Source organism: Ailuropoda melanoleuca, chromosome 1 (assembly GCF_002007445.2).
Source record: "Ailuropoda melanoleuca isolate Jingjing chromosome 1, ASM200744v2, whole genome shotgun sequence".
Classification (NCBI taxonomy): Eukaryota; Metazoa; Chordata; class Mammalia; order Carnivora; family Ursidae; genus Ailuropoda; species Ailuropoda melanoleuca.
The window spans coordinates 65,686,839-65,712,508 of record NC_048218.1 but is presented as its reverse complement, the minus strand read 5'-3'; the positions used below and the strand labels follow the sequence as shown (position 1 = coordinate 65,712,508).

At 44.1% G+C, this 25,670-nt stretch overlaps 1 protein-coding gene across 2 annotated transcripts in view; it reads left to right on the top strand.

Annotated features, from left to right (window-relative positions):
- Positions 1-369: 369 nt before the first annotated feature.
- The window catches only part of MYLK (myosin light chain kinase), a 263,098-nt gene continuing 237,797 nt past the window's right edge, over positions 370-25,670 (top strand). For both annotated transcript variants that reach the window (XM_034659556.1, XM_034659553.1), the window contains exon 1: positions 370-596. The gene's annotated coding sequence lies outside the window, so the exon portion shown is untranslated. The remainder of the gene's footprint in view (positions 597-25,670) is intronic.

Sequence of the window (25,670 nt, the reverse complement as noted above, 5' to 3'; positions counted from 1 at the left end):
TGTTTCCATTTGACTGATCTACTCGATTCGGTATTTTTGATGGCCACATCAGAGATAAAACTAATTTTGAAGTGTACGCTGCGTTTTTCCAGTGAGCGGTCCTCTTTTGTCCCGCATCGGGTGGTCTTCCAGACGAAAATACAAAACAAATTGAGAAAACTCATTGACCGCAGCCTAAGGAGCTCGGGCGGCGCGGCGTCTGGCGCTCGGTTGGCTTGGAATTCTGGACTCCTGGCTCGGAGGAGCAGCGACGGTGGGCGTGGCGGGAAGCACCTCAGGTCCATTCCCGGAGCGCTATGCAAACGACATGCAAATCAGCGCGTGTGAGCCGCAGCCGGCGGTCCGAGTCCGACCCCCAGCGCCGTGCTCTTGCTGCTGGCACACACGCGCGTTCGCTCCGCGCTGTCCCGCTAGCTCTCTCGCCGGCCGCGCTCCCCTATCCCATCCTGCCCGCCCGGACGCGCCTCGCCGGCTCCCCGCGCCGCCGGGTTTGCAGCCCTTGGCGGAGCGAGCTCGGGGCCCGCTCTGCGCGCCTGCGGCAGGGGCGCCCCCGCCGAGCGCGGTGCCTTGGCTACCCGGCTGCCTTCGCCGCGCGGGTGAGTGAGCCCGCCCCGCGCTTTTGTCCCGGCGCGGCCCCTGGGAGTCACTCTCCGAGGGTGGGGGTCGAGGGTAGGGACCCTGGCTCGGAAGCCTGCCCCCGACTCCCAGTTGGAGGGGGGCTTCTACGTGCGCAAGGAGGATTTCTTTTCGCGGGGGGGCGGGGGGAAGGGTTGTGGAGCGTAAGGGAAAGACCCTAGCGACTCCAGACAGCCGGGAATTTTCTTTTGGGGAGGTGAGGTGCTGGGAAATGGTGATGCGGTTGTCTTCGACAGGCATCATTCGAAAGGGGGTGCGTTTGATTTGAGGGGTGCTTATTGCGGAATTCCTCAAATAAGAAATGTGGGCTTATCTCCCAGTTCCCTAGCCCCTTTGCAGGAGGACTCAGGGTGCCACGTGGAAGTCCTCCCAGTTCAAACGTGAGTCTGGGAAGGTAAGGCAGTGGAGGTCCCAGGCAAAACTGGGGCGTCGGGCGTTGCAATCTTGCTCTCACTCCCAGCTCCTTTCGCAAACCCCTCCCTCCATCTGCCTCCTTAGCTTCTACTGGGGTTCCGAGGTTGAGGGACCCGTGTTCACAGATCATTGCGGTTAGAGAGTTTTGGATAACTAATTCCCTGGACGCGTTAGCTGTCAGTGGTTGAGGTAGAGTTCTTCCCTGGAACTTGTGGCTACTAACACCCTTCAGGACCCAAAGGACTGATTTCTTAGGGGTGGTACTTCCCACCTACTGCAGATGGGAAGGTGGACTGATAGGGAGAGGTTTTCTAGGACTTCTTTGGTTAGGGGGAGCACCCTGTATATCTTGAAGGAGAAAGACCCAGGCCTTTGGGACCTAGAGAGGGTAAAAGTAGCCATTGCAATACAGGGAGCTGGGTTATGGTGGGGGGTACACTTGGGCAGTGGGCATGGTGCCAGGCCCCAGGCCACTATTTTCCAGCATCCCTCCTCTCTCCAGGTGCAAAGAGCAGAATATGTGCAATGTCCCCATCTCACCTTCCGGGCCCACCCCCAGCCTTTAGGTGCCTGCCCTAGAGCTAAATACCCCCTTCCAAGTGGGGCTGTGGGTTCTTCCCTGACTTAGTGGAATCCTTTATGTCAAAGTGAATAACTTTGTCAATAAATTTTCTCCAAATGGGGGGCTTGAGAGGACAATCTGGGGAACCCCTGACACTTCAAAGCATGAGGTATCCACAATGCAAGGCTCCGGGGGAACTGTAGGTGCTCCGGGGAACCTTATTGAGCTCCTAAAGGGCATTTGGAGTTCTAGTAAAATAAAGTTTTTTGTTTTTATCACTTTTTTCCCCTCTCTTTTCTTTTCCCTTAAATTCTTGACTGCCTTCCCTTCTCTCTTCTGTGAGCCTTCTCTTCCCCACACTGCGGGGACTGTGGATGGGGAAGCTGTGGCACCACAGGGCCCTAGGCCAGCATGTGTTCCCTCCTGGGGTCCAGAGTGAGGTTCCCCCTTTGTCTCCCAGCCTCAGTGGGCCAAGGGCCTTGAGGCAGAGTAGGTAGGGCTTGGGAAGTTGGCTGTAGGTGGGGAGTGACTGGACACTGGTTGCTGGATTAGGTAGTGGGTACTCTGGGGGACTTGCACACGAGCCTTTTCACTAGGGTGTGCATGTCTTTTCCCTCATTTACTGATGATACAGGACGATGCTGGTCCTCGCACACCACTAGGCGTGAGCCTGGAGAACACCCCACAGTGGTGGAGGGTTTGTGCTGGTCCATCCTTTCCCTCTCTCTCTCTCTTTTTTTTTTTTTTTTTTTTTTTTTTTTTGTGGGTTGGTTGGTTTGTTTTGTGCAATAAAGGCTAACTGAGGAGGGGGCTGGCTGGGGCCTTGTGGCAGTTTTTCTTTATGTGAGGTTTGCTGACCCACTCAGGAAGAGACTAGTTTTCCAGGGGCCAGATCTCAGGGGCTATGTGCAGAGCAGACTAGACCCTTGGGAAGTTCCTGGTCTAACTGGTAAGGTCAGGGTCAGGTGAGTCCACCAGCTGCCTGGAGCTTAGTAGACACACAAGTACATTCACTGCCAGGCAGGGACCCACAGCTGGCAGTTGCAGGGGAGTCTGCTGGGAAGGCTTGTCAGAAAATGAAGCTGGTGGCAGATGGTGCTGAGGGGAGAGGGGCTCTTGCGGTGCCAAAGATGGGAGAAGAGTCTTTACTCTGGCCGGGGGTCTTTTCTAGCCTCAGAGGAATAGATTGTGAACACTCTGGGGCCATCATGTACTCAGTGTCTACAAGAATGACCCCTTGCTGTTTCCCCCCAAAATATGAGTCCGGAGTCTGTAAAACTAGTTGGTTTTTTGGCTCTTTGCCTTTTAAGAGGCTCAGAATGCAGGTAGGGGTCCAGATAACCCATGAACATGTGGAGTTTTATTTAGTATCTTTCTGGGAGCCAGACTTCTTGGTATTCTGGAATATACACCCAGCCTACTTGGGAGCCTAGATGCCCTTACTCCAAATCAAACCAACACATGCAGGTTGGAAAACTGTTCATTCTTAAAAGCTTCCCGCCTATCCTTTCTGTAAATGTAGTAAAATTTAGAGAACAAGCCTTAGAAAGTAACCCCCCACCCCCAGAAGACATTGTCTTTGCCTCTTTTGACTGTTGTGTCATTTTGGCTCTGACTGGCAGAAGGTGCACCCAGAGAACCCTAGAGAGGACCATTGGCATGGGAAGTGTATAAGTGGACCCTGGGGTGGCATGTGGGCTTGGAACCAAGGGACCATCCAGCCGTAATCCAGAATGAGGACATCGCACATGTCACTGGGATGGTTCGCCTGCCATGTGACTTCTGCCCCTTTCCTTTCACTCCCTGTCGTCTTGCTGCACAGGCACAGAAGGTGAATGTGCCGGGCTGGGGTCTGCTGAAACAGCCACTCACCTCTCCCACCTGTGCCATTCTGAGGATGAATGCCTCTTTATTGAGCTTTGGCTTCCTATTCTTCCATTAATTTTAAGCCAAAATGTTGGGCAAATGCAATTCTCACAATCTCAAGGTGAGCAGAGCTCGGCATTTGTCACCCCACGCCAGCAGGGGCATCCTTCCTGCTGTGTATGTACCTGTTGGGCCAGGGCTGTGGCTTCTATGAAATGAGCAGTGACAGCCAGCCCCGTGGGGCTGGGGTAGCAAGAGGGCCAGTAAGCATTGTCCGTCTTTGGAGCTCATGGGGATAAGGCTGCATTTCCAGATGCCCACACCACCTTATCTTCACTGTCCTCCTGCTCACTGTCCCTTGGTGTCTGAGGGTAGATGCTCGCTCGGCATCCCACTAGGGAGCTGTGGGGATTTTTTTATAGATCCAGCTTCTCGATTTTTCCCACCATTGTCCCCATCCCCCCAGTGTTGGTACTTCTGCCCCCTTCCTCCCCTCCCCCCTTCTCTTGGGTCCTGAGTGCAGAGCCCTCTGGAAACAAAAGGAATGAGGAGAGACTTCCCCTTCGTTTAGATCTGCCTCTGCCCCTGCCTCCACTCTGGGCCCCCAGGTCTGATGCTAATTTGTTAATCTAGGATCTTACGAGTTATTTCTCGTAATCTTTTGGGAACCAAACATCTGCAGTTATGGGTTTTCATAGTTGGGGATGCTTTTTATAATTTTTTCTGTTTGCTCTCAGAGGCTGAGATTTCTAGTACAAAGTAGCTCTCTTTCACATTTGGGTCGGGAGGAAGCAGCATGAGGGTATTATGTGATCTTTGGTGTTAGGATTGGGTTCAGAGCCATCCAGTTCCCTCACTGGCTCCGATTCTTGGGCATGGTATTTAACCTCTGTGAGTGACTTCAGTTTCTTCATCTGACAGCAAGGGTGGTTATGAAAATTAAATGACTATGTGAACGTAAGAGGCACAAAAGAAGGAATAACTATTACCATACATATTGAGTAGTGTTCTTTTTGTCTATGGAATGACCTGTACCTCAGCCAACAAACATTAATTGCAGATCTGTCCTCCCTCTGGCCCTGTGGAGGTTTATGAAGCAAAGGTAGCATGCCCGAGAGACTCTGGGTCTATGTGGGGGGAATGCTAACATTTATGAAGATATTAGGAAACAGAGACAAGTTCTGTGTATAGACTCAGTTAGGGGAATTTAAGGGTGGCTGAACATTCAGGACCAGGGTGGTTAGGAGAGGCCTCAAAGATGAGGAGGAAGGAGGGTGGCCATGAGCAGGACCCTGAAGGGAGGTTGGGTACTGACCAGCAGAGAGGAAGGTGGCAATACTTGGCTCTAGTGTCCAAAAGCTCCAGCTCCCCTTCTGTTGGAACCTGGAGCAATACCTTTGACCCTGTGGTGAGCTCTCAACCATGCAGACCTGCTTGTTCTGAGATTTATTCAGGAGATGGTTTTCATTCCAGGCTTGTTTTTCCCTCTGCTGCCCAGAATATTCTTGGAAAAATTTTGTTTTAATTTTATACTGGATCAAAAATAATGAGAAGCAAATCTACAGCCAGTGTGAAAGCCCAGACCCATGGAAGACTTTCGGGTTCCCAGGGCTATGTGTTCTTTTCTCGCGCTTCATTTATGGTAGCTTATTTCCTGGTTCTGGAATGACAGACATTAGGGCTGGAGGAGACCAGTCCAGCTGCCACCTGCATCATACCGAGGTGGAAACCCTGGTCTCAGAGGCCAAGCCATTGAGTGGCAGGACCGGAAGCAGCCAGAGTTCTTATCACCCCACTGTGTTGGAGAAGGGTGATGGGGGGGGAGGGCCTGACCTAGGCCAGAGGTTAGATGCAGTTTGGATCCATCACCTCCACCTGGTTCTCCAGAGCCTGGAAGGCTACCTTCTTTAGTCTAGGGCTTACTAATGGGGTGAATTGAAATGTTCAACAAAAGAGTCTAAGGGATTTCCCATCTGCCCCTCTGTATGACGGCACTTTCTGCAGTTATGTCTTCTTCGTGGTGAGGTGAAAGCATTCGAATTTCTCTCCCAAACTTTATGCATTTTTCCAGCTGAGTGCTAAGCCTGGTCCTCGAACACACCCACAGTGGACCTGTTCCTACCCTTTGCCATGATCCAGGTTAGGTTCCCATTGGATACTTACATACTAGTGTCAGCAGAGTGACCGTTTGCTTAGCCACTTGGTTGCTGACCTCGTGGAAATGAATATGTAAATGAGGAGGCCTGGAAATGAATATGTAAATGAGGAGGCCACAGGTTGTTTCAGAGTGCCTGGAGGAACACAGCCCTGACCCTGTGACTTACCCCTTAGCGCACCCAGAAGCTGGTCTTCACAGTGCAGCCTCCTGGTGGGAATGATACAGTTAATGCAATTGCTACTGACTTTACCCCATGGCCTTTCGGTACTGTTTTAGGGAGTTCTTAGTTGTGACTGGACAACCACCTAGGTTTCCTACTGGTCTTAGATGACCACAGGCCCTCAGCCCCTCCTCCGGTGGGCCCTCTGGTTATCCCAGGCAGAGAATGCCTTGGTCTTCCTTTGCTTTTGCTATTGCTCCTAACCAGTCCTTTGCTAGCGCAGGCTTGGAATATTAACTAGACCCTCTCTGTGGCACAAATACATTTTACACTAGATAGCTTTGTTAATCTTTTTTTTTTAAGATTGTATTTATTTATTTGAGAGAGAGAGAGAGTGTGTGCAGGAGCAGAGGGATGAGCAGATGGAAAGGCAGAGGGAGAAGCAGGGAGTCTTGACACAGAGCTCAATCCCACAACCCCAGGATCAAGACCAGAGGCTTAACCGACTGAGCCACCTAGGCACCCCAGCTTTGTTAATCTTAAAGCCCAGCCTGACTGCCTCACTCCACCTTCAGAAACCTTCAGTGGCTCCCTGCTTCACACAGGACAACCTTAACCTGAAGCTCCAGGGCCCGCATAATCTGACCTCCAAGCCAGAGAGATGGGTTCACTTATTATTCTTGAACCCAAAGTACACACTTTGCTCTCTGTATTTGACTGTGAGTTTATCCTCTCCTGGAATATTCTTCACTTGCCTCTTTGACTAACAAGTCCTTCTATCCTTAAATATTTGCTCAGGGAATTCATTAAGTTCCCAATACCTGTCAGGCGCTGCCCCAACATGGAAGCAGCCTCTGACCTCTTCAGCTTCAAATTCTTGTCCTTGTTCCAACTTCTGTAGCAATTAGTCCCTGCAGAATTCTTTTGGTGGCGACAAATCATTTATTATTATGGAATGTTTTTATCTTTTGTTTCATTTTCTTTATGGTAAAATTTTAAATCTATAACTACATTGAAAAAACTTCAGAGGAAGGACGTGCCTGATGCCTCTATTTTCTCACGGTGTTGGTTCCAGAACTAGCTGATAACAAAGTCCCTTTGGGAACCTTGTTTGCAAAATAATGCGTGCCTCCCCCGCCGCCAGCCCAGATTACCTGGGTGGGGTCAGAGAATCTCTGTTTTTCCAGAACCCCCCGGGTGTTTCTTGTGTCAACCAGATTTGGGATCATCACGGGGTGTTTCTTGTGTCAACCAGATTTTCAATCATCACCATCAACTATGGTGGATTTTTCATTATGTAATTATTTCTGTGTGTTTTTGTGTATTTATGTAATTATTTCCATGTATTTTGTATGTTAGGAAGGACTGTTAAAATGAACAGAAACCAACTCAGGCTAGCTAATGAGGAAAAGAAAGGTAATTGTGTGGTGAAAGGAGATGACATTGCATATTTTCTTGATTCCAAGTTACCTTAGGCTGTTAAGATTCCTATCACTGTATAGTTTCTCAGGAATAAAACACTTACTTTAATATACACAATTTTAGAAAATTTTCTGAATTACAGTATGCCTTTATTCATGAAAGTGTATGCCACTTTCCTCATTATCACAATCAAAATACTGAACCTTCTGAATTGTGTTTGTCTCTTATAGTTACACATGATTTCAAGAAGAAATGCTGTTTTTCATAATCTGTGTTCACGAGTTTTGAATGTTTACTCCTTGAATTCCTGGGATAAGTTCTTGGGTAAATGCTTGGTCATGACATATATGTACGGTTTAAAAAAAATACCCTGTTGACTTTGATTTTCTAATGTTTTATTGGATTTATTGCATTTATGGTCTTAAGTGAGAACCATAACTGTTGTCTTTGCTGGCCTTGCCAGTTTTGTATGTGACCGTGATTGTGACATCTTTGGCCCCTTGAGGGTTAACAGAATAATTCTGAGGAAGGTGAAATTATACCAGAGCTTTATCTACATTTCCTTTAGGTCAAACTTAAATAGTTCAGGTTTTTCTAGAAGTAAATCATGTTGCTGAAAGTCAAATATCTTCTGAAAGTTAACCGGAAGCTTAGAAAAAAATTATTGTTCCTTAACCAACTGATCATAGGTTGCACATGAATCAGTCATACCAAATTTTCCTAGCTTTGAAAAATCTATACTTTATTCTGTTAAAATTGGCAGTCCTTGCTGCTGTTTGATTCCCTTGCTTGACAAGTGGCAGGCGTTGTTTTATACACACAGTAACTTTTCTTTGCAATGCTGCCTCATGACGAAATCTTTTTAGAGATTTTTTTTTCTTTCTCATTTTAAAAAAATTGTGGTATGATTGACATGCAATAAAATCTGCCCGTTTTAGGGTACAGTTCTGGGTTTTGACAGCATATATAGTCCTATAAGAACCACCACAATCAATATGCCGGATTCCATTTCCCAGAAGATTGCCTCCTGTGCTTTTGTAGTCAGCCCTTCCTCTCTGGGAAGACCCTAGGAGCCACTGACCTGTTTTCTGTCCCTATGGTTTTGCCTTTTTCGGGATGTCATATAAATGGAGCCCTATGATATGCAGCCTTTTTAGTTTGCCTTCTTTTACTTAGCGCGAGGTGTTTGAGATTCTTCCATGTTCTTGGATGGTCCATAGGTTGCCCCTTTTGGTTGCTGAGTTTTATTTTATTGTGTGGATGTACCACGAGGTATTTATTCACACCTGAAGGACATTTGGGTTGTTTCCAGTTTGGGGTGATAATGAATAATTCACTATAAATATTAGTATACAGGTTTTTTTTTTTTTTTAAGATTTTATTTATTTATTTGACAGAGATAGAGACAGCCAGCGAGAGAGGGAACACAAGCAGAGGGAGTGGGAGAGGAAGAAGCAGGCTCATAGCAGAAGAGCCTGATGTGGGGCTCGATCCGGCAACGCCGGGATCACGCCCTGAGCCGAAGGCAGACGCTTAACCGCTGTGCCACCCAGGCGCCCCAGTATACAGGTTTTTATGTGAACATGGATTTTCATTTCCCTTGGGTGAATACCTAGGAGTGAGATTACTGGGGGATTACTGGGAGTATGGTAAGTGTATTATAATAACATGTCAAACTGTCTTCCCAAGAGGCTGTACCATTATGCATTCCCATTAGCAGTGTACGGGGGTGTAGTTTCCACATCCTTGTCAGCACTTAGTATTTGCCAGGTTTTAACAATTTTAGATATTCTAGTACGTATAGCTTTATCATTGGGGGTTTAATTTGCATTTCCTTAAAGACTACTGATGTCGAGCATCTTTGTTATTTGGCTTGTTTGCTATTTCTTTCTTTTTTTTTTTTTTTTTAAAGATTTTATTTATTTGACAGACAGCCAGTGAGAGAGGGAACACAAGCAGGGGGAGTGGGAGAGGAAGAAGCAGGCTCATTGCAGAGGAGCCTGATGTGGGGCTCGATCCCAGAAACCCGGCATCACGCCCTGAGCTGAAGGCAGAAGCTTAACGACTGCGCCACCCAGGTGCCCCTGTTTGCTATTTCTATTATCTACTTTGGTGAAGTATCTGTTTAAATCTTTTGCCTGGGTTCTATTGGATTGTCTCCTTCTTAAGGTGGGGATTTGAGATATATATAATTATTTTATATTCTGAACGTGAGTCCTTCATCAGGTACCTGTTTGGCAAATATTTTCTGATTGTCTGTGGCTTGTCTTTTCATTCTCTCAACAATGTCTATTACTGTGGAGCAGAAGATTTTAATTTTAATGAAGTCTGGTTTATCAATTTTTAAAAATGTATTCTTTTGGTGTTGTATCTGAGAACTATTTACCTAATACAAGGTCATTAAGATTTTCTCCAATACTAAGTGTTTATTTTAATTCCAGTTAGTTAACATGTAGTGTTCTCTTAGTTTCAGGTGTACAGTATAGTGATTCGACAATTCTGTGCACCACCGGGTCCTCATCATGACAAGTGCCCTCCTTCATCCCCATCACCTGTTTCACTCAGCCCCCCCACCTCCCCTCTGGTAACAGCTAGTTTGTGGTTACTACTATAGAGAAGCTCTTAACCTATAGGTAAGAACCTGTTTCTTAGTTTGTCCGTCTCTCTCTTTTTTCCTTTGCTTGTTTGTTTTGTTTCTTAAATTCCACATATGAGTGAAATCATATGGTATTTGTCTTTCTCTGACTTATTTCCCTTAGTATTATATTCTCTAGCTCCATTTTTGTTGTTGCAAATGGCAAGATTTCATTCTTTTTCTATGGCCAAATAATATTCCATTGTATTTATATACCACATCTTTATCCATTCATCAATCGATGGACACTTAAGCTGCTTCCATATCTTGGCTATTGTAAATAATGCTGCTATAAACGTAGGGGTGCATGTATCCCTTTGACTTAGTGTTTTTGTATTTGGGTAAATACCGAGTAGCGCAGTTGCTGGATTGTAAGGTAGTTCTATTTTTAGCTTTTTGAGGAACCTCCATACTGTTTTCTACAGTGACTTCAGCAGTTTGCATTCCCACCAACTGTGCACAAGTGTTCCTTTCGCTCCACATCCTCACCAACACCTGTTGTTTCTTGTGTTGTTGATTTTAGGCAGTCTGACAGGTGGGAGTGATACCTCATTGTAGTTTTGATTTGCATTTCCCTGATGGCTGAGTGATGTTGAGCATCTTTTCATGTGTCTGTTGGCCATCTGCATGTCTTTAGAGACATGTCTGTTTATGTCTCCTGCCCATTTTTAATCAGATTATTTGTTTTTTGGTGTTGAGTTTTATAAATTCTTCTCTTTGCATACTAACCCTTTATTGGATATTTCATTTGGAAATATTTCTCCCATTCAGTAGGTTGCCTTTTAGTTTTGTTGATTGTTTCCTTCACTGTGCAGAAGCTTTTCATTTTGATGAAGTCCCAATAGTTTATTTTTGCCTCTGTTTCCCTTCCTCAGGAGACGTATCTAGTAAGAAGTTGCTATGGCGATGTCAAAGAGGTTACTGTCTGTGTTCTCCCCTAGGATTTTTATGGTTTGGGATCTAACAGTTAGGTACTTAATCCATTTTGAATTTATTTTTGTGTATGATGAAAGAAAATGGTTCAGTTTCTCTCTTTTGCTTGTTGCTGTCCAGTTTCCCTAATACTGTTTGTTGAAGAGGCTGTCCTTTTGCCTTTGGCTTTTCTCTCCTGCTTTGTTGACGATTAATTGACCATATAATTGTGGGTTTATTTCTGGGTTTTCTGTTACATTGATATATGTATCTATTATGGTGCCAGTAATATACTGTTTTGATCACTACAGCTTTGTAATGTAACTTGATGTCTGGAATTGTGATGCCTCCAGCTTTGCTTTTCTTTTTCAAGATTGCTTTAGCTATTCAGGGTTTTTGTGCTTCCATACAAATTTTGGGATTGCTTTTTTTTAGTTTGGTGAAAAATGCTGTTGTAGTTTGATAGGGATTGCGTTAAATGTGTAGATTGCTTTGGGTAGTATAGACATTTTAACAATATTTGTTTTTCCAATCCATGAGCAGTGGAATGTGTTTTCATTTCTTTGTGTTGTCTTAAATTTCTTTCATCAGTGTTTTATAGTTTTTAGAGTACAACTCATTCATCTCTTTGATTAAGTTTATTCCTAGGTATTTTATTGTTTTTGGTACAGTTATAAATAGGGTTGTTTCTTAATTTCTTTCTGCTGCTTCAATATTGGTGTATAGAAATGCAACAGATTTCTGTATGTGGATTTTGTATCCTGCAACTTTACTGAATTCGTTTATGAGTTCTAGCAATTTTTTGTTGGAGTCTTCAGGGTTTCCTTTATATAGTATCATGTTATCTGCAACTAGTGAAAGTTTTACTACTTGATTGATTTAGATACCTTTTATTTCTTTGTGTTTGTCTGATTGCTGTGGCTAGGACTTCCAGTACCATGTTGAATATAAATGGTGAGAGTGGACATCCTTGTCTTGTTCTTGACCTTAGGGGAAAAGCTCTCAGTTTTTCCCCATTAAGGATGACGTTAGCTGTGAATATGTCATATATGGCATTTATTATGTTGCAGTACGTTCCCTCTAAGTCTGCTTTTGTTGAGGGCTTTTGTGAATGGGTGTTGTACTATGTCAGATGATTTTTCTGTGTCTGTTGAAATGATCACGTTTCTTATCTTTCTCTTATTGATGTGATGTATCACATTGATTGATTTGTGAATATTGAACCACCCTTGCATCCCAGGAATAAATCCCACTTGATTGTGGCGAATGATTTTTTTTTTTTAATGTATTGTCGAATTTAATTTGCTAGTATTTTGTTAAGGATTTTTGCATCTATGTTCATGAGAGATATTGGACTGTAGTTCCGTTTTTTTGTGGTGTCTTTATCTGGTTTTGATATCAGACTAATGCAGGTCGCATAGAATGAATTTCAAAGTTTTCCTTCCTTTTCTGTTTTTTGAAATAGTTTGAGAATAGGTATTTATTCTTCTTTAAATGTCTCGTCGAGTTCCTCAGTGAAGCCATCTGGTCCTAGACTTTTGTTTGTTGGAAGTTTTTTGATTACTGATTTAATTTCTTTTTGATTATCAGTCTGTTCAAATTTTCTCTTTCTTCCTGTTTCAGTTTTGGTAGTTTATATGTTTCTAGGAATTTTTCCATTTCTTATAGCTTGTCCAATTTGTTGGCATATAGTTTTTCATAATATTCTCTTGTAATTGTTTGTATTTCTGTGATGTTGGCTGTTATTTTTCCTCTCTCATTTGTTATTTTATTTATTTGAGTCCTTTCTCTTTTTTTCTTGTTAAGTCTGGCTAGAGGTTTATAAAACTTTATTGTTTTTTTCCCAGAGAACCAGCTCCTGGTTTCACTGATCTGTTCTCTTGTTTTTGTAGTTTCTATATCATTGATTTCTGCTCTAATCTTTATTATTTCCTTCCTTCTGCTGGCTTTAGGTTTTGTTTTTTGTTCTTTTTCTAACTCCTCTAGGTGTAAGGTTACGTTGTTTATTTGGCATTTTTCTTGCTTCCTGAGGAAGGCCTGTGTTGCTATATAGTTCTCTCTTAGAACACTTTTGCTACATCCTAAAGATTTTGGACCTTTGTGTCCATTTTCATTTTGATGGTTTCTGTGTAGTTTTTAATTTCTTCTTTTATTTCCTGGTTGTCTCATTTATTGTTTAGTAGCATGTTATCTAACTTCCATGTATTTGTGGTCTTTCCAAATTTTTTCTTGTGATTGACTTCAAGTTTCATGCATTGTGGTTAGAAAAGATGCATGGTATGAGTTCGATCTTCTTAAATTTGTTGAGGCTTGTTTTGTAAGCTAATATGTGATCTCTTCTGGAGAATGTACCATGTGCACTTGAAAAGAATGTGTATTCTGTTGTTTTAGGATGTAATGTTCTGAATATATCTGTTAAATCCTTCTGTTTCAGTATGTCATTCAATGCCATTGTTTCCTTGTTAATTTTCCCTTGAAGTGATCTGTCCTTTGATGTAAGTGGGGTGTTAAAGTCCCCTACTATTATTGTGTTATTATCAACAAGTTCCTTTATATTTGTTATTGTTTTATATGTTTGGGTGCTCCCAAACTGGGGGCATAAATATTTATAATTGTTTTATCTTCTTGTTGGATTGTTCCCTTTGTGATTATACAGTGTCCCTCTTTGTCTCTTATTACAGTCTTTGTTTTAAAGTCTGTTTCGTCCGATGTAAGTATTGCTACTCAGCTTTCTTTTGACATCCATTTGCATGAAAAATATTTCTCCACCCCTCACTTTCAATCTGCAGGTGTCTTTAGGTCTGAAATAAGTCTCTTGTAGGCAGCATATAAATGGGTCTTGTATTTTAATCCATTCTGTCACCCTATGTCTTTTAATTGGAGCATTTAGTTCATTTACATTCAAAGTAATTATTGAGATATATATATGTATATATACACATATGTGTGTATATATATATATAGTCATGTTATTATTTATTTTGTGATTGTTTCTGAAAGTGTTCTCTGATCCTTTCTTGTCTTTCTGTCTTTCATGTTCTGCTGATTTTCTTTACTGATATATTTGGATTTCTTTCTCTTTATTCTTTGCATATTTATTAGTGGTTCTTGATACATGGTTACCATTAGGTTTGTATATAACATTTTCTGCATATAGCAGTCTGTATTAAGTTGATGGTTGTTTAAGTTTGAACCCATCCTTAACTCCTTTCCTTCCCATGTTTTAGGTATATGTTGTTATATTTTATATCCTTTTATTTTGTGAGTTCCTTGACTGACTTTTTACAGAAATAACCATTTTTTAAGTCAAGCAGAGAAAGACAATTATCATATAATTTCTCTCATCTATGGAACATAAGAACTAGGAAGATCGGTAGGGGAAGAAAGGGATAAAGAAAGGGGGGGGTAATCAGAAGGGGGAATGAAACATGAGAGACTATGGACTCTGAGAAACAAACAGGGCTTCAGAGGGGAGGGGGTGGGGGAATGGGATAGGCTGGTGATGGGTAGTAAGGAGGGCACGTATTGCATGGTGCACTGGGTGTTATACGCAACTAATGAATCATCGAACTTTACATCAAAAACCAGGGATGTACTGTATGGTGACTAACATAATATAATAAAAAAAACATTAAAAAAAAGAAAAAAAAAGAAATAACCATTTTTTACTGGTTTTGTGTTTCCTACATTTATACTGTCACTTTTGGTTTCTCCTTCCCACTGAAGGACTCCCCTTTAATATTTCTTGTAGGGCTGGTTTAGTGGTCATAAACTCCTTTAGTTTTTGTTTGTCTGGGAAACTTTTTATCTCTCCTTCTATTCTGAATGATAGCCTTTCTGGGTGGAATATTTTTGGCTGCAGATTTTTCTTATTCATCACATTGAATATATCATGCCACTCCCCTCTGGCTTGCAAAGTTTCTGCTGAAAAATCTCCAGGTAGCCTTACGGTTTTTCCTTTATAAGTTAATGTCTTTTGTGTTGTTGCTTATAAATTTTTACTTTTTCACTATATATTGTCAATTCAATACTGTATGTCTCGGTGTAGATCTACTTTTGTTGATTTATTGGGAGTTCTCTCTGCCTCGTGGATCTGGATGTCTGTTTCCTACCTGAAATTAGGGAAGTTTACAGCTATTAATTTTTCAAATAAATTTTCTGCCCCCTTTTCTCTCTCTTCTTCTGGGACTCCTGTAATACAAATGTCACTATATTTGATGCAGTAACTGAGTTCCTTAAGTCAACTCTTGTTTTGCACAATTCTTTTCTCTCTCTTTTGTTTGACTTGATTACTTTCCATTACTCTGTCTTCTAAGTCACTAATTTGTTCCTCTGCTTTTTCCATCCCACTGTTCATTCCATCTAGTGTGTTTCTCATTTCATTTGTCAAGCCCTTTATATCTGTATGTTATTCCTTATCTCTGTGTTAAGAGTCTCATTCCTGTCTTCTACTCTTTTCTCAAGTCCAGTGAGTATCTTTATGATCATGCCATTAAATTCTCCATCAGGCGTATTATTTATATCTGTTTCCTTTAGATCTTGCCTGTGGCCTTGTCCTAGTCTTTCATTTGGGATTAATTTCTCTGTCTTCTCATTTTGTCTAAGTCTCTGTGCCTGATTCTGTAAATTAGGAAAATCAGGTATGTCTTTGGTTCTTGAGGGTAAGGCTTTATGAAGAAGAGGTCCTGGGGCGCCTGGGTGGCACAGCGGTTAAGCGTCTGCCTTCGGCTCAGGGCGTGATCCCGGCATTACGGGATCGAGCCCCACATCAGGCTCCTCCGCTATGAGCCTGCTTCTTCCTCTCCCACTCCCCCTGCTTGTGTTCCCTCTCTCACTGGCTGTCTCTATCTCTGTCGAATAAATAAATAAAATCTTAAAAAAAAAAAAAAAAGAAAAAAAAAAGAAGAGGTCCTGTAGTGCCCTGCGTGTGGTATCCCCTGTTCCCCAGGGCCTGGCACTTTCAGGAGTGTCTCCAGTGTGTGGCATATGATGTGCTCTTTTGTCCTGGCTGCCTCATCCTTCAGGCCAGTCATCCACAGAGGCCCTCCTTTCCGGTTGTGGGCAGTGTTTTGGTTCCTGGACTGAATGTGGCACATTTTAACTAGGTGTGCTTTGGTCTGTGTTTGAAATGAGACCTGTCCCCACTGTCACTGGAACTAAGTCTCTGTAAAACTCCTGCATCAGAAGACATGGTGTGGGCAGGTGTTTGGGCAGGTCTTTTGTGGGAGGGGGCCCACTGTGCTGGTACTGAGGCAAGAGTGACTGGGAAGGGTGATTCTTCTGGAGTGTGGGGGAGAGAGAGATATGGCTTGGTGTAAGCAAGTTAGGTAGCGAAGTGTCAGTGCTGTGCTGGTTCCTACAGGTGGCTCTCTCTGTTTTTGCTGAGGGTTAGGGCAGGGAAATGGTGTCAGCCAGTTCCTTTGTTCCCGGAGGGGTCTCTCTGTGAATGCTGCCTCTGTGGGACTGTTCTCTGAGATAAGCAAATAACCTCCCCACTGTGTGCCCAAGGCGTTCTTCAGAAAGCTGTTTCCATGCTGTATGTCCTTGGGTTGTTTGCCTGCCTCTTCTCCAAAAGTAGCACAATGCCCTCTGGGCTCTTAAATTCCCAGCTTTAAGCCCTGCTGGTTGCAGGAACTCAAAATTTGGCCTCTCTCACTTTCCAAGCCAACTGCCATGGGGATTCATTTTCCCCGGGTACTCCCGTGAGTGCTGGTCTCTCTCTCCCCTTTCTCTGTAAGCACAGCTCCCTCCCCACTGCAGCGTTTCTCTCCCATACGTGTCTCCGCTCTTCCCACCTTTTTTGGGTGGCCTCTTCTCTTCCTTTGCTTGTGGAGTTTGTTCTGCCAGTCTTCGGGGCAATTTCTGGGGTATGGAGGATGATTTGCTGTCTGGGGTGATTAGGTTGGGAAGGTGAACATGGAGGTGGAGAACAAGTTTGTCCACCTCCAGGCATTTATTATGAGAGCTTTAGTAAAAGCATGTGCCAGATTCTTGCAGAGTGCCCTGAGGCCTCTGCTTGTGGGTGGGACCAGTGGGAAGGAGGAGCGGAAGTCAGGGCTTGGACTCCTTCCCTCAGGAAGGCAGTGGTCCGTTCTTCCAGCGCTGATAGGCTGGGGTCCCACGGCTCATCTCCCTCCCACCCGATCTGTAGAGCCAGGGGTAGAGGAAGTTGCGCCTGCTGCAGTTTCAGGGGCGAGAGGGCTTCCGCCCCATGGCTCAGAGCAGGGTGGCAAACTTTCTCTGTAAAGAGCTGATGGTAAATATTTTCGGCTCTGCAGGCTGTTCCTCCTCTGTCATAAGTACTCAGTACTTCCTGCCACTGTAGCAGGAAAGTGCCACATATAATATGTAAATGAGTGGGCGTGGCTGTGTTTTCAATAAAACTGTTTATAAAAACAGACAGCAGACTGGATTTGGCTGGAGTGTGCCTACCCCTGCTTTCGTTAATGGTGAATTACGTGGGTTGCTTTTCAGATGTTGAACCGGCTTTGCAATCTCTAGATAAACTCCACTTAGTTTAGAGCATCTGGTCTGTACCTGATCCAGTCTTTGTTTCTTAGCTTGTGTTGTCACTGAGCTGGGAGCTTCTGGGGAAAAGGGCCTCAGTAGTACCACCTCCCCTCTCCCATCAGGCATGTATTGGATGGCTCAAAACGTTTATGGCTGGATGGAAACAGCCATGCACGTTAATGGTGCCTCTGCCGAACTCCCTTTATAGTTTTTCAGGGGCCCAGAGGAAATGGAGGTGGCATGGAGGAGTTGGGCCCAAGTGCTGTCACTGCAGGCACAGGCTTGTCTCTCATTTTGGAGACCATTTTGGAAACGTGACTTAAGTTTGGTCTGTGGGGAGCTGCTTCCTAATTACTCTCCTTTTCCTGAGGGTTGTGTTTGGTACAGTGGCTGCCAGGCCCAGAACTCAGACAGCCAGATGCTGCCCCAGGGCTTCCAAAAGGGCTTGACTGACCCTTTTCCTGGGCCACGGTCTCCTACAGAGGGGCATCCTGTGTGTGTGAGAGGTGGAGCAGAAGGGCCTGGCCCATCCTGTTCCTGAACGTGAACACTTAAGACCTTCCTGGGTGTGGTCAGCTATGTGTTGACCACGTAGTGCCGTGGTGGGCTGCAGCAGACAGATTTCGTGCAGGTGGATTGCAGAGTCCATCTTGGCTGCGTTTCCTCATTGATTAGGAGAGCTGGATGTATGCTAGATGGGGGAGGGACTGGGCTCTGCCACTAACAGACGCAGTTTTGAATCCCAGCTCAACAACTTATGAGATGGTTGACCCTGGGAAATTATTTAGCTACTCGGAACTTTTATTTCCTCATGTCTAACATGGAGATGCTCACAACATCCCAACATTGTGAGGTTTACATGAAGCCCCTCACTCTCTCTCCCAGGCTGGGGTAGAAGAGGGGGTACTTTGAAGGATACAAAATAGGGAATATGGGCAAGTCTATGGAGAAATGCCAGACAAATTGCAAACACTATGAGAAAATCCACTAGAAGACTAGGGTGTGGAGAGGGCGTGTCAGCCACTTTCTCCCTCCTCAGTTATTTCTGGACTGGAGGATGAGTAGGGGTGATTCAGGAGCCCAGGCTCTTGATTTTGCTCTGGAGCAAGGAGGAGCTAATTGCCAGGTCTGGGTGATGCTTTGGATTGTCTGGCCCTCCTATCTTTCTTTTTTTAGCGTGACTCACTGGGGTGGCAATGGGGTCGTGGGACTGTGCCAGACCCCAGTCAGTGGAACCAGTGGTGTAATTGCCTGGGATCTGATGGTGCCAGGCCCCTGGGACCTGGTGACAAAAAAGCCCCTCCTTTATGCATGTGTAGGCCCTTACTGCTGGCAGAACATGTTCCCACCGTCCTTACAACCACCCAGTGAGGGAAGGGCCAGGAGAGTCCTCTCCAAATGCCTCTCCCCCTTGCTCCCATGTCTTGGGGTGCTCTGGCGTCTTTGCAGTCCCCCTTTCTTGCAGAAAGTAAGTGAATTAAGGAGAATGCTACTTTGAGGCCCAGTCTGCACACCTTCTGGAGGAATCAGACCAGGGCTTTTGCTAGAGAACTCATAAAACTTGTTTAGGATCAGAAATAGACAAGGCTCCGATTTTGTCACTCTGTGGTAACTTTATATTATTGTATCTTAAAACAGCATTAAAACACAGATCTGCTTACAACATCCCTGGTTTAAAAAACAATGTTGAGTCTCTTCTACATAAAAGATAAAATTTTAAATAGTTCAACCTGGCATGCAAAATAGGCTACAGTTTAGACTCCTGCCACATACGGTATTTGGAGTGACCATTGAGTGGCTGTAAGTCCTTTTCATTTGGATAATGCTTTCAAGTTTATTTAGTGTTTTTGCACATTTTGCACTCAGTCTTTGTCAATCATTTGGTGGTGTTCTTGTTCCCATTTTATAGCTGATGGCCTGAAATTTAGGAAAATTAAAAAGAACTTGCCCAATTTCACGTGGCCAGCAATAGTCATGACTCTTAAGCAGAAGACATAAAATAGCAGTCACTTGCTGCTTTCCAGCTGTGTGACCTTTGAACATGTTTCTTTATCTCTAAAATAGGGATAATACAGGAACGTCATAATTTTTTCGTGAGGGTTATACCAGATGACCCAAGGGAAGTGCTTGGCATAATGCCTGCCATATACTAAGGGTTTACAAAATGTTAGGTATTATTATGGTACTCTCTTCTAACTGTTCTGCAATTAATGTTTCCAGTTTTTATCCCACTATTGTGAGTAACATAGCTATAATTATCTTTGTGCAAATGGTTTGTTTTTTTCTGTTGTGTCATTTCCTTGGACTGTATTCCAAGAACAGCATTACCAGGTCGAAAGGTATGATCCTTTTTATTTGCCTTTAGTCCATGTTGCCCAATGGCCTTTTAGTGGGATGATTCCCATTTAACAGGCCACTACTAGACCCATAAGAATGATCTGTCTCCCAGGGGTGGTACTTCCCTGAGACCTTTCAGAGGGCCCATCAGTCAGTCAGTCTTCATGAGGGTTAAAAACAGATTCTAACTGGTTGGAGCCAAACCTTATAACGTAGGTTGCTCCTACAGCAAGACACAGACCAACTGGTCAGCAAATTGTACTGAAAACACTGGGGATGGCTAGCCTCTCCTGGCTTTCTTCCGGGCTCTGTGGGAGGTCTTTGCATATAGGTAGGTCTGAAGGAGTGGGGGAGGCAGGAGCTGCTTCTGAGCTGTGGACCTGGAAATGCAGGGAGAAAGACTGCGTGTCCGTGGACCATGGCTCCAGACTTTTTATATAGGAGGGTGTACTAGTTTCTTAGTGCGGCCATAACAAAAGCACCGCAAACTGGGAGGCTTAAAACAACAGAAATTTATTCTTTCATAGCTGTGGAGGCCAGAAGTCTGACATAAATGTGTCAACAGGACCATGTTCCCTCTTCAGACTCTAGGGAAGAACACTTCCTTGACTCTTAGCTTCTGGATGGTGTGCTACCAATCCTTGGCATTTCCAGGCATTCTTTGGCTTCTACGTGCATCATCTAATCTCTGCCACCATCTTCATATGGCCTTCTCTTTGGGCGTGTGTCCAAATTTCATTCTTCTTGAAAGATACGAAGCATTGGATTAGGACCCACCCTAATCCAGTATGACCTCATTTTAACTTGATTACATTTGCAAAGACCCTAATTCCAAATAAGGCCTTTCACAGGTGGGTGGTGGAGTCGAGAGTTCAATATGACTTTTTGGAGGATACAAATTCAACCCACAACGGAGGGGTTAAGAAGAGAAAATGGAAAAGATCCATTTCCCACATCATAGTCTGCACTGTGGAGGGGGTGCTGCTGGAGACGTTAAGGGCAATGGTGGTGCCACTGGTGGGAATGCTGGCAATTGTCTGGGGCCAGTGCTGCTTCTGATCTGGGGTCCCCCCACCCCACCCACCTTGAGCATTGGTTCCAGACTGTACCTGGTAACTGCTGTGGAGGGTCAGGTGTATCTGGCCGGGGTGATGCAGCCAAGGGACAAAGAACTCAGTTACCCAAGGGAAAATGGCTTTCAAGGCACCAGTAGAGAGAAGAAAGAAGAGTGTGGGACTGGACAGATATGCAGATTTCATGTTAAGTCTTAGACCAGCTGGAACACCATGGCTTCAGCGTCTCCACTGAAGGATGAGGTGGCTCTGAGGGCCCTTCTCCTTTGGCATCACATCATCACTTGAGAGTTGACGTTTTAGAGAAGCCCCAGCTCCTTGACCCTATGGATTATTGTGAGGTCTGTATAAGCGACGTGGTATAAGCAGCTGATACAGGAAGGGGACAACCAGAGGGGGCCTGGTAATTCCCAGCCCAGGCCTCCAACAGGACTTTCACCTTCTCCATGAGGTCTTTCCTGGCTACTCTTTCTAAAATTTCACCCCTACCCCCAATATTGCATGTCCCCTCTCCTGGTTTTCATTTTTCTCCTTGTACTTAACCCCTATCCAGCATGATTTCTGTTTTACCTATTTGTCCCGCTCATTGTCTCTTTTCCTCATTGTTTCTTTTCTCTACTAGACGGTAAGCTCCTAGAGAGCAGGGATTTTTATGTAATGGTAGAACAGCGACTGTCACATACCAGGCATTCAGTACATACTTGCTGAATGTTGACTAAGTGAAGATATTGTAAACTTGATAAGTGGGATAACATTTTAAAAGGGATATAATCTTGGAGGGGTGTCACTCTTTGTCAGCTGCAGGCCCCTAGCCTGGACTGCCCAGGGCCCTGCCATGAGTAGCTCCTGCTTCTGTGGTTGTTCCAGTTATCCTTGGCTGGTAACAAAACACCCCCAATCTTAGCAGCATGGAAGAGCATTTGTTTTGTTATGTTCAGGAGCTCTGTGGGCCGGGAATTTGAACAGTACACGGTGGGGATGACTTGGGAAGATGTGAATGGGTCATGTGCCTCGAATGGGTCATGTGCCTCTAATGGGTGGGAGCCGGAATCCTCTGGGAGTGTCTTCACTTAAAACCTGGTGCCTGGGCTCAGCAGGGTCCCATGTAGCCAGAGCGCCCACATGTGGCCTCTCCTTGTGGCTTGGGCTTCCTTGCAGCCTGGTGACTGGGTTTGTGGAGGGAGCGGCCCCAGAAGGAGATCTGGAGAACGAGCATTCTGTGAAAGCCAGATGGAAGCTGAGGGGTCTTTTATTACCTGACCTCAGAAGTCACAGAGTGTCCCTCTCCCCATACTCTCTTGGTGAAAGCAGTCCCAAGGCTGCCCACATTCAGCGGGGAGAGAACGTCAGCTCTCCCTACCTGGATAGGGGGACCGTCAGAGAGTTTGAGGCCATATTTTAGAACTGCTACAGGGATTGTACTACGGTCTCACCAGCCTCTGTCTGGAGTGAGATTTCTGGTGCTGCCACCTTCAGGCCAGGACTTACCGTGAGTTAGGAATCTTCCATCTCAGTCTTAGACTGATTGAGTTTCTTCAGGGTGGGCTGCGTCTTTTACCCCCTTTGCAGCCCATAGGAGATTATCTGGCACATCGTAAGTACTTAGCAAGTGAGTTAGAGAGTGAGTGAATGAAGGAACAAAGGGGTAGGTGCTTTCTGTGCAGTGTAGCCCTGTTGAGTGTCTGTGGGAGCCTGGGATCTTGGATCTTTCAAGGCCAGAAGTTGTTTTTTTGGTTTTTTCTTTCAACTTTTTAGATTCCAGTCAGTTAACCTACAGTGTAATAGTAGTTTCAGGTGCACAAGTTAGTGATTCAGCACTTACATACAACACCTGGTGCTCCTCATAACGAGTGCCCTCCTTAATCCCCATCACCCATCTGGCCCACCCCAGCCTCCCCTCTGGTAACCATCAGTTTGTTCTCTATAGTTAAGAGTCTGTTTCTTGGTTTTCCTCTCTCTTTTTTTTCCCATATGATCATTTGTTTTATTTCTGAAATTCCACATATGAGTGAAGTAATACGGTATTTGTCTTTCTCTGACTGACTTATTTCGCTTAGCTAATACTCTCTAGTTCCATCCATGTCATTGCAAATGGTGAGATTTCATTTTTTCGATGTCTGAGTAATATTCCATTGTATATGTATATACCACTTCTCCTTTTCCACTCATCAGTCGATGGACATTTGGGTTCTTTCCATAATTTGGCTGTTGTTGATAAACATCAAGATGCATGTATCCCCTCAAATTAGTATTTTTGTATCTTTGAGTAAATATCTAGTAGTGCAATTGCTGGGTCATAGGGTAGTTCCATTTTTAACTTTTAGAGAAACCTCCATACTGTTCTCCAGAGTGGCTGCGCCAGTTTGCATTCCCACCAACAGTGTTAAGAGGGTTCCCCTTTCTCCACATCCTCACCAACACCTGTTGCTTCTTGTGTTGTTAATTTTAGCCATTCTGACAGGTGTGAGGTGATTTCTTCTTGTGGTTTTGATTTGTATTTCCCTGATGATGAGTGATGTTGAGCATCTTTTCATGTGTCTGTTAAGGCTAAAAGTTTTCTGACCAGCTTCTGGTCTGCAGTATTCATTGCAGAACTGCTTAGACCAGTGGCTTGGCCTATAGCCACCCAAGAATAGATTCCTGGAGAGGAGGAAAGGGTATGGAGATGAGAGGTGTCTGTTGTGTCAAGGGTTAAGCAATAGTCTGGTTTGACTGTAGCAAAGCATTTCTGCATTTCTGTAGGGCTATAGTAGAATAAGGTTAGAAGTCCAGGGCGTTATTGCAGGCTGAGGGTTTAGAGGTTATAAGTTGATGGAGAGTTAAGCAGCAGGGTTCACATAGTAAGAACTGTGAACTAGGCACTTGACTGGGCTGTGATACTCAGGATGGATCAGAGTGGGGAGAACACCAGCGACAGGGAGGACAGGGGCTCTGCAATCCACATATGAGACCTGGGCCTGGCCCAGGCTAGAGATTACAGGAGAGCTAGCAAGGGGAGGGACGTGAGTGGTTGCAAAGGTGTCAGGTGTTGGAGACCAGGTTAGTGGTGACAGAAAAGAGAATAAACGATGATACAATAATCTTTTATTGTGGGTTCAGTTTTCTATAATTTTATTATGAAAAATTTCAAGTGTGCAGCCAACTTGAAACAAATGTAAAGTGAATACATACATATACCCTCCGCCCAGGTTCTAAAATTAACATCTTACTGTGTTTACGTTATCATCCACCTATATCTACCTATTTATATCTATTCATCCCTCTACCATCCTTCAGACCATCTTGTTTCTGTGACATGTTTCAAAGTAAGTTGCAGACATTGGTACATCTCCCTCTAAATACTTAAGCATGCATACCATCAATTTACATTCAATAGTTGTTTACATTTTTCTTTTGAGGTAATATTTATATACAGTCGAAGGTACACATCTTCAGCGTACCACTGTATGACTTTTGACAGTAGCGTGCACCTGTGCAGCCCAAGCCCCTTCAAGATTTGGACATTACCAGCAGCCCAGAAAGTTCCACCATATTTCTTCCTAATCAACCTCTGTCCACATTGACTAGAAGCAACCACTGCTCTGATTTTCAAATCATAGACTTGTGTCTTCCTTAGAACTTCATATAAATGGAATTGTATAGTTTGTACTGTTTGGTTTGCAGTTTCTTTCAGTGTAATGTTTTTGAGATTTCACCCATGTTGTTGTGTGAGTTAGTAGCTGGTTTCTTTGATTTCTGAGGAGTAGTCCATCATACGGCTATACCATGTTTTTGATTCTTCATTCATCTGTTGGCAGACACTGGGCTGTTTCCAGTTTGGGCTATTCCGAGTAAAGCAGCTATGAACATTCTTGTACAGGCCTTTTTTGGGTGGACATGTGTTTTCATTTTTCTGGGGTAAATACGGAGGAGGAAGGTATCACTGGGCCGTACAATAGGTCTAGGGTAAGTCTTGTAAGAAACTGCCAGAATGGTTGTACCATTTTTACATTTCCAAAAACAGCGTATGAGGGTCTGGTTGCTCCATATCCTCATCAATATTTGGTGCTGTCACTCTTTTTAATTTTAGCCATTTGCTGGAATGCAGTGTCCCAAAATGGCTCTAATTTACATTTCCCTAATGAGTAATCATATTAATCACTTTTTCATGTGCTCATTGACCGTCTGTATATCTTGCTTTTGGAAGTTTTGTTCAGATATTTTGCCCACTTAAAAAATCGTGTTGTCCTTTTATTACGGAATTGTCGGAATTCTTTATTTATTCTGAATGCCGGCTATTTGTCAGATACATGTTAAACAAATTTTTTTTCCTACTTGTGGCTCATCTATTCATTTTCTTATTGCTGTCTTTTGATGAACAGAAGGCTTAAATTTTGATGAGGTCTATTTTATCATTATTTTTGGCAAGGCTGTTTTTTTCTGTGTCCTCAAACTTTGGAAACCCCCACATCATAAAGGTCATCTTCTGCAAGCTTTATAGCTTTAGTTTTTAATGCTTAGTCTGTCGTCCATCTCCAGTTAATCTTTGTGTGAGATGTGAAGTGGGGAGGGGGGTCAAGATTCGGTTCCTCTTATGGGTATTCGGTTGTTCCTGCCCCATTTGTTGGAAAAATACCTTCCTTTTTGTTAGGTATTGTTTTTTCTTTATTTAAGATTTTATTTATTTATTTGTCAGGGAGAGAGAGCAAGAGCATGTGCGCGCACGGAGCGGCAGGCAGAGGGAGAAGCAGGCTCCCGCCGAACAAGGAGCCCTATGCGGGACTCAATCCCAGTACCCTGGGATCATGACCTGAGCCGAAGGCAGACGCTTAACCAACTGAGCCACCCAGGCGCCCCTGTTAGGTATTGTGTTTATCCTCATTTTGCTCATGGAGAAACTGAGATAGAGGTAGATGAAATAACATGTTCGTAGGTCCTACAGCTGGTAGAGACAGATCCAGGATTCAAACCCAGAGCCTGTATTGTTCATCACAGTACTACTCTAT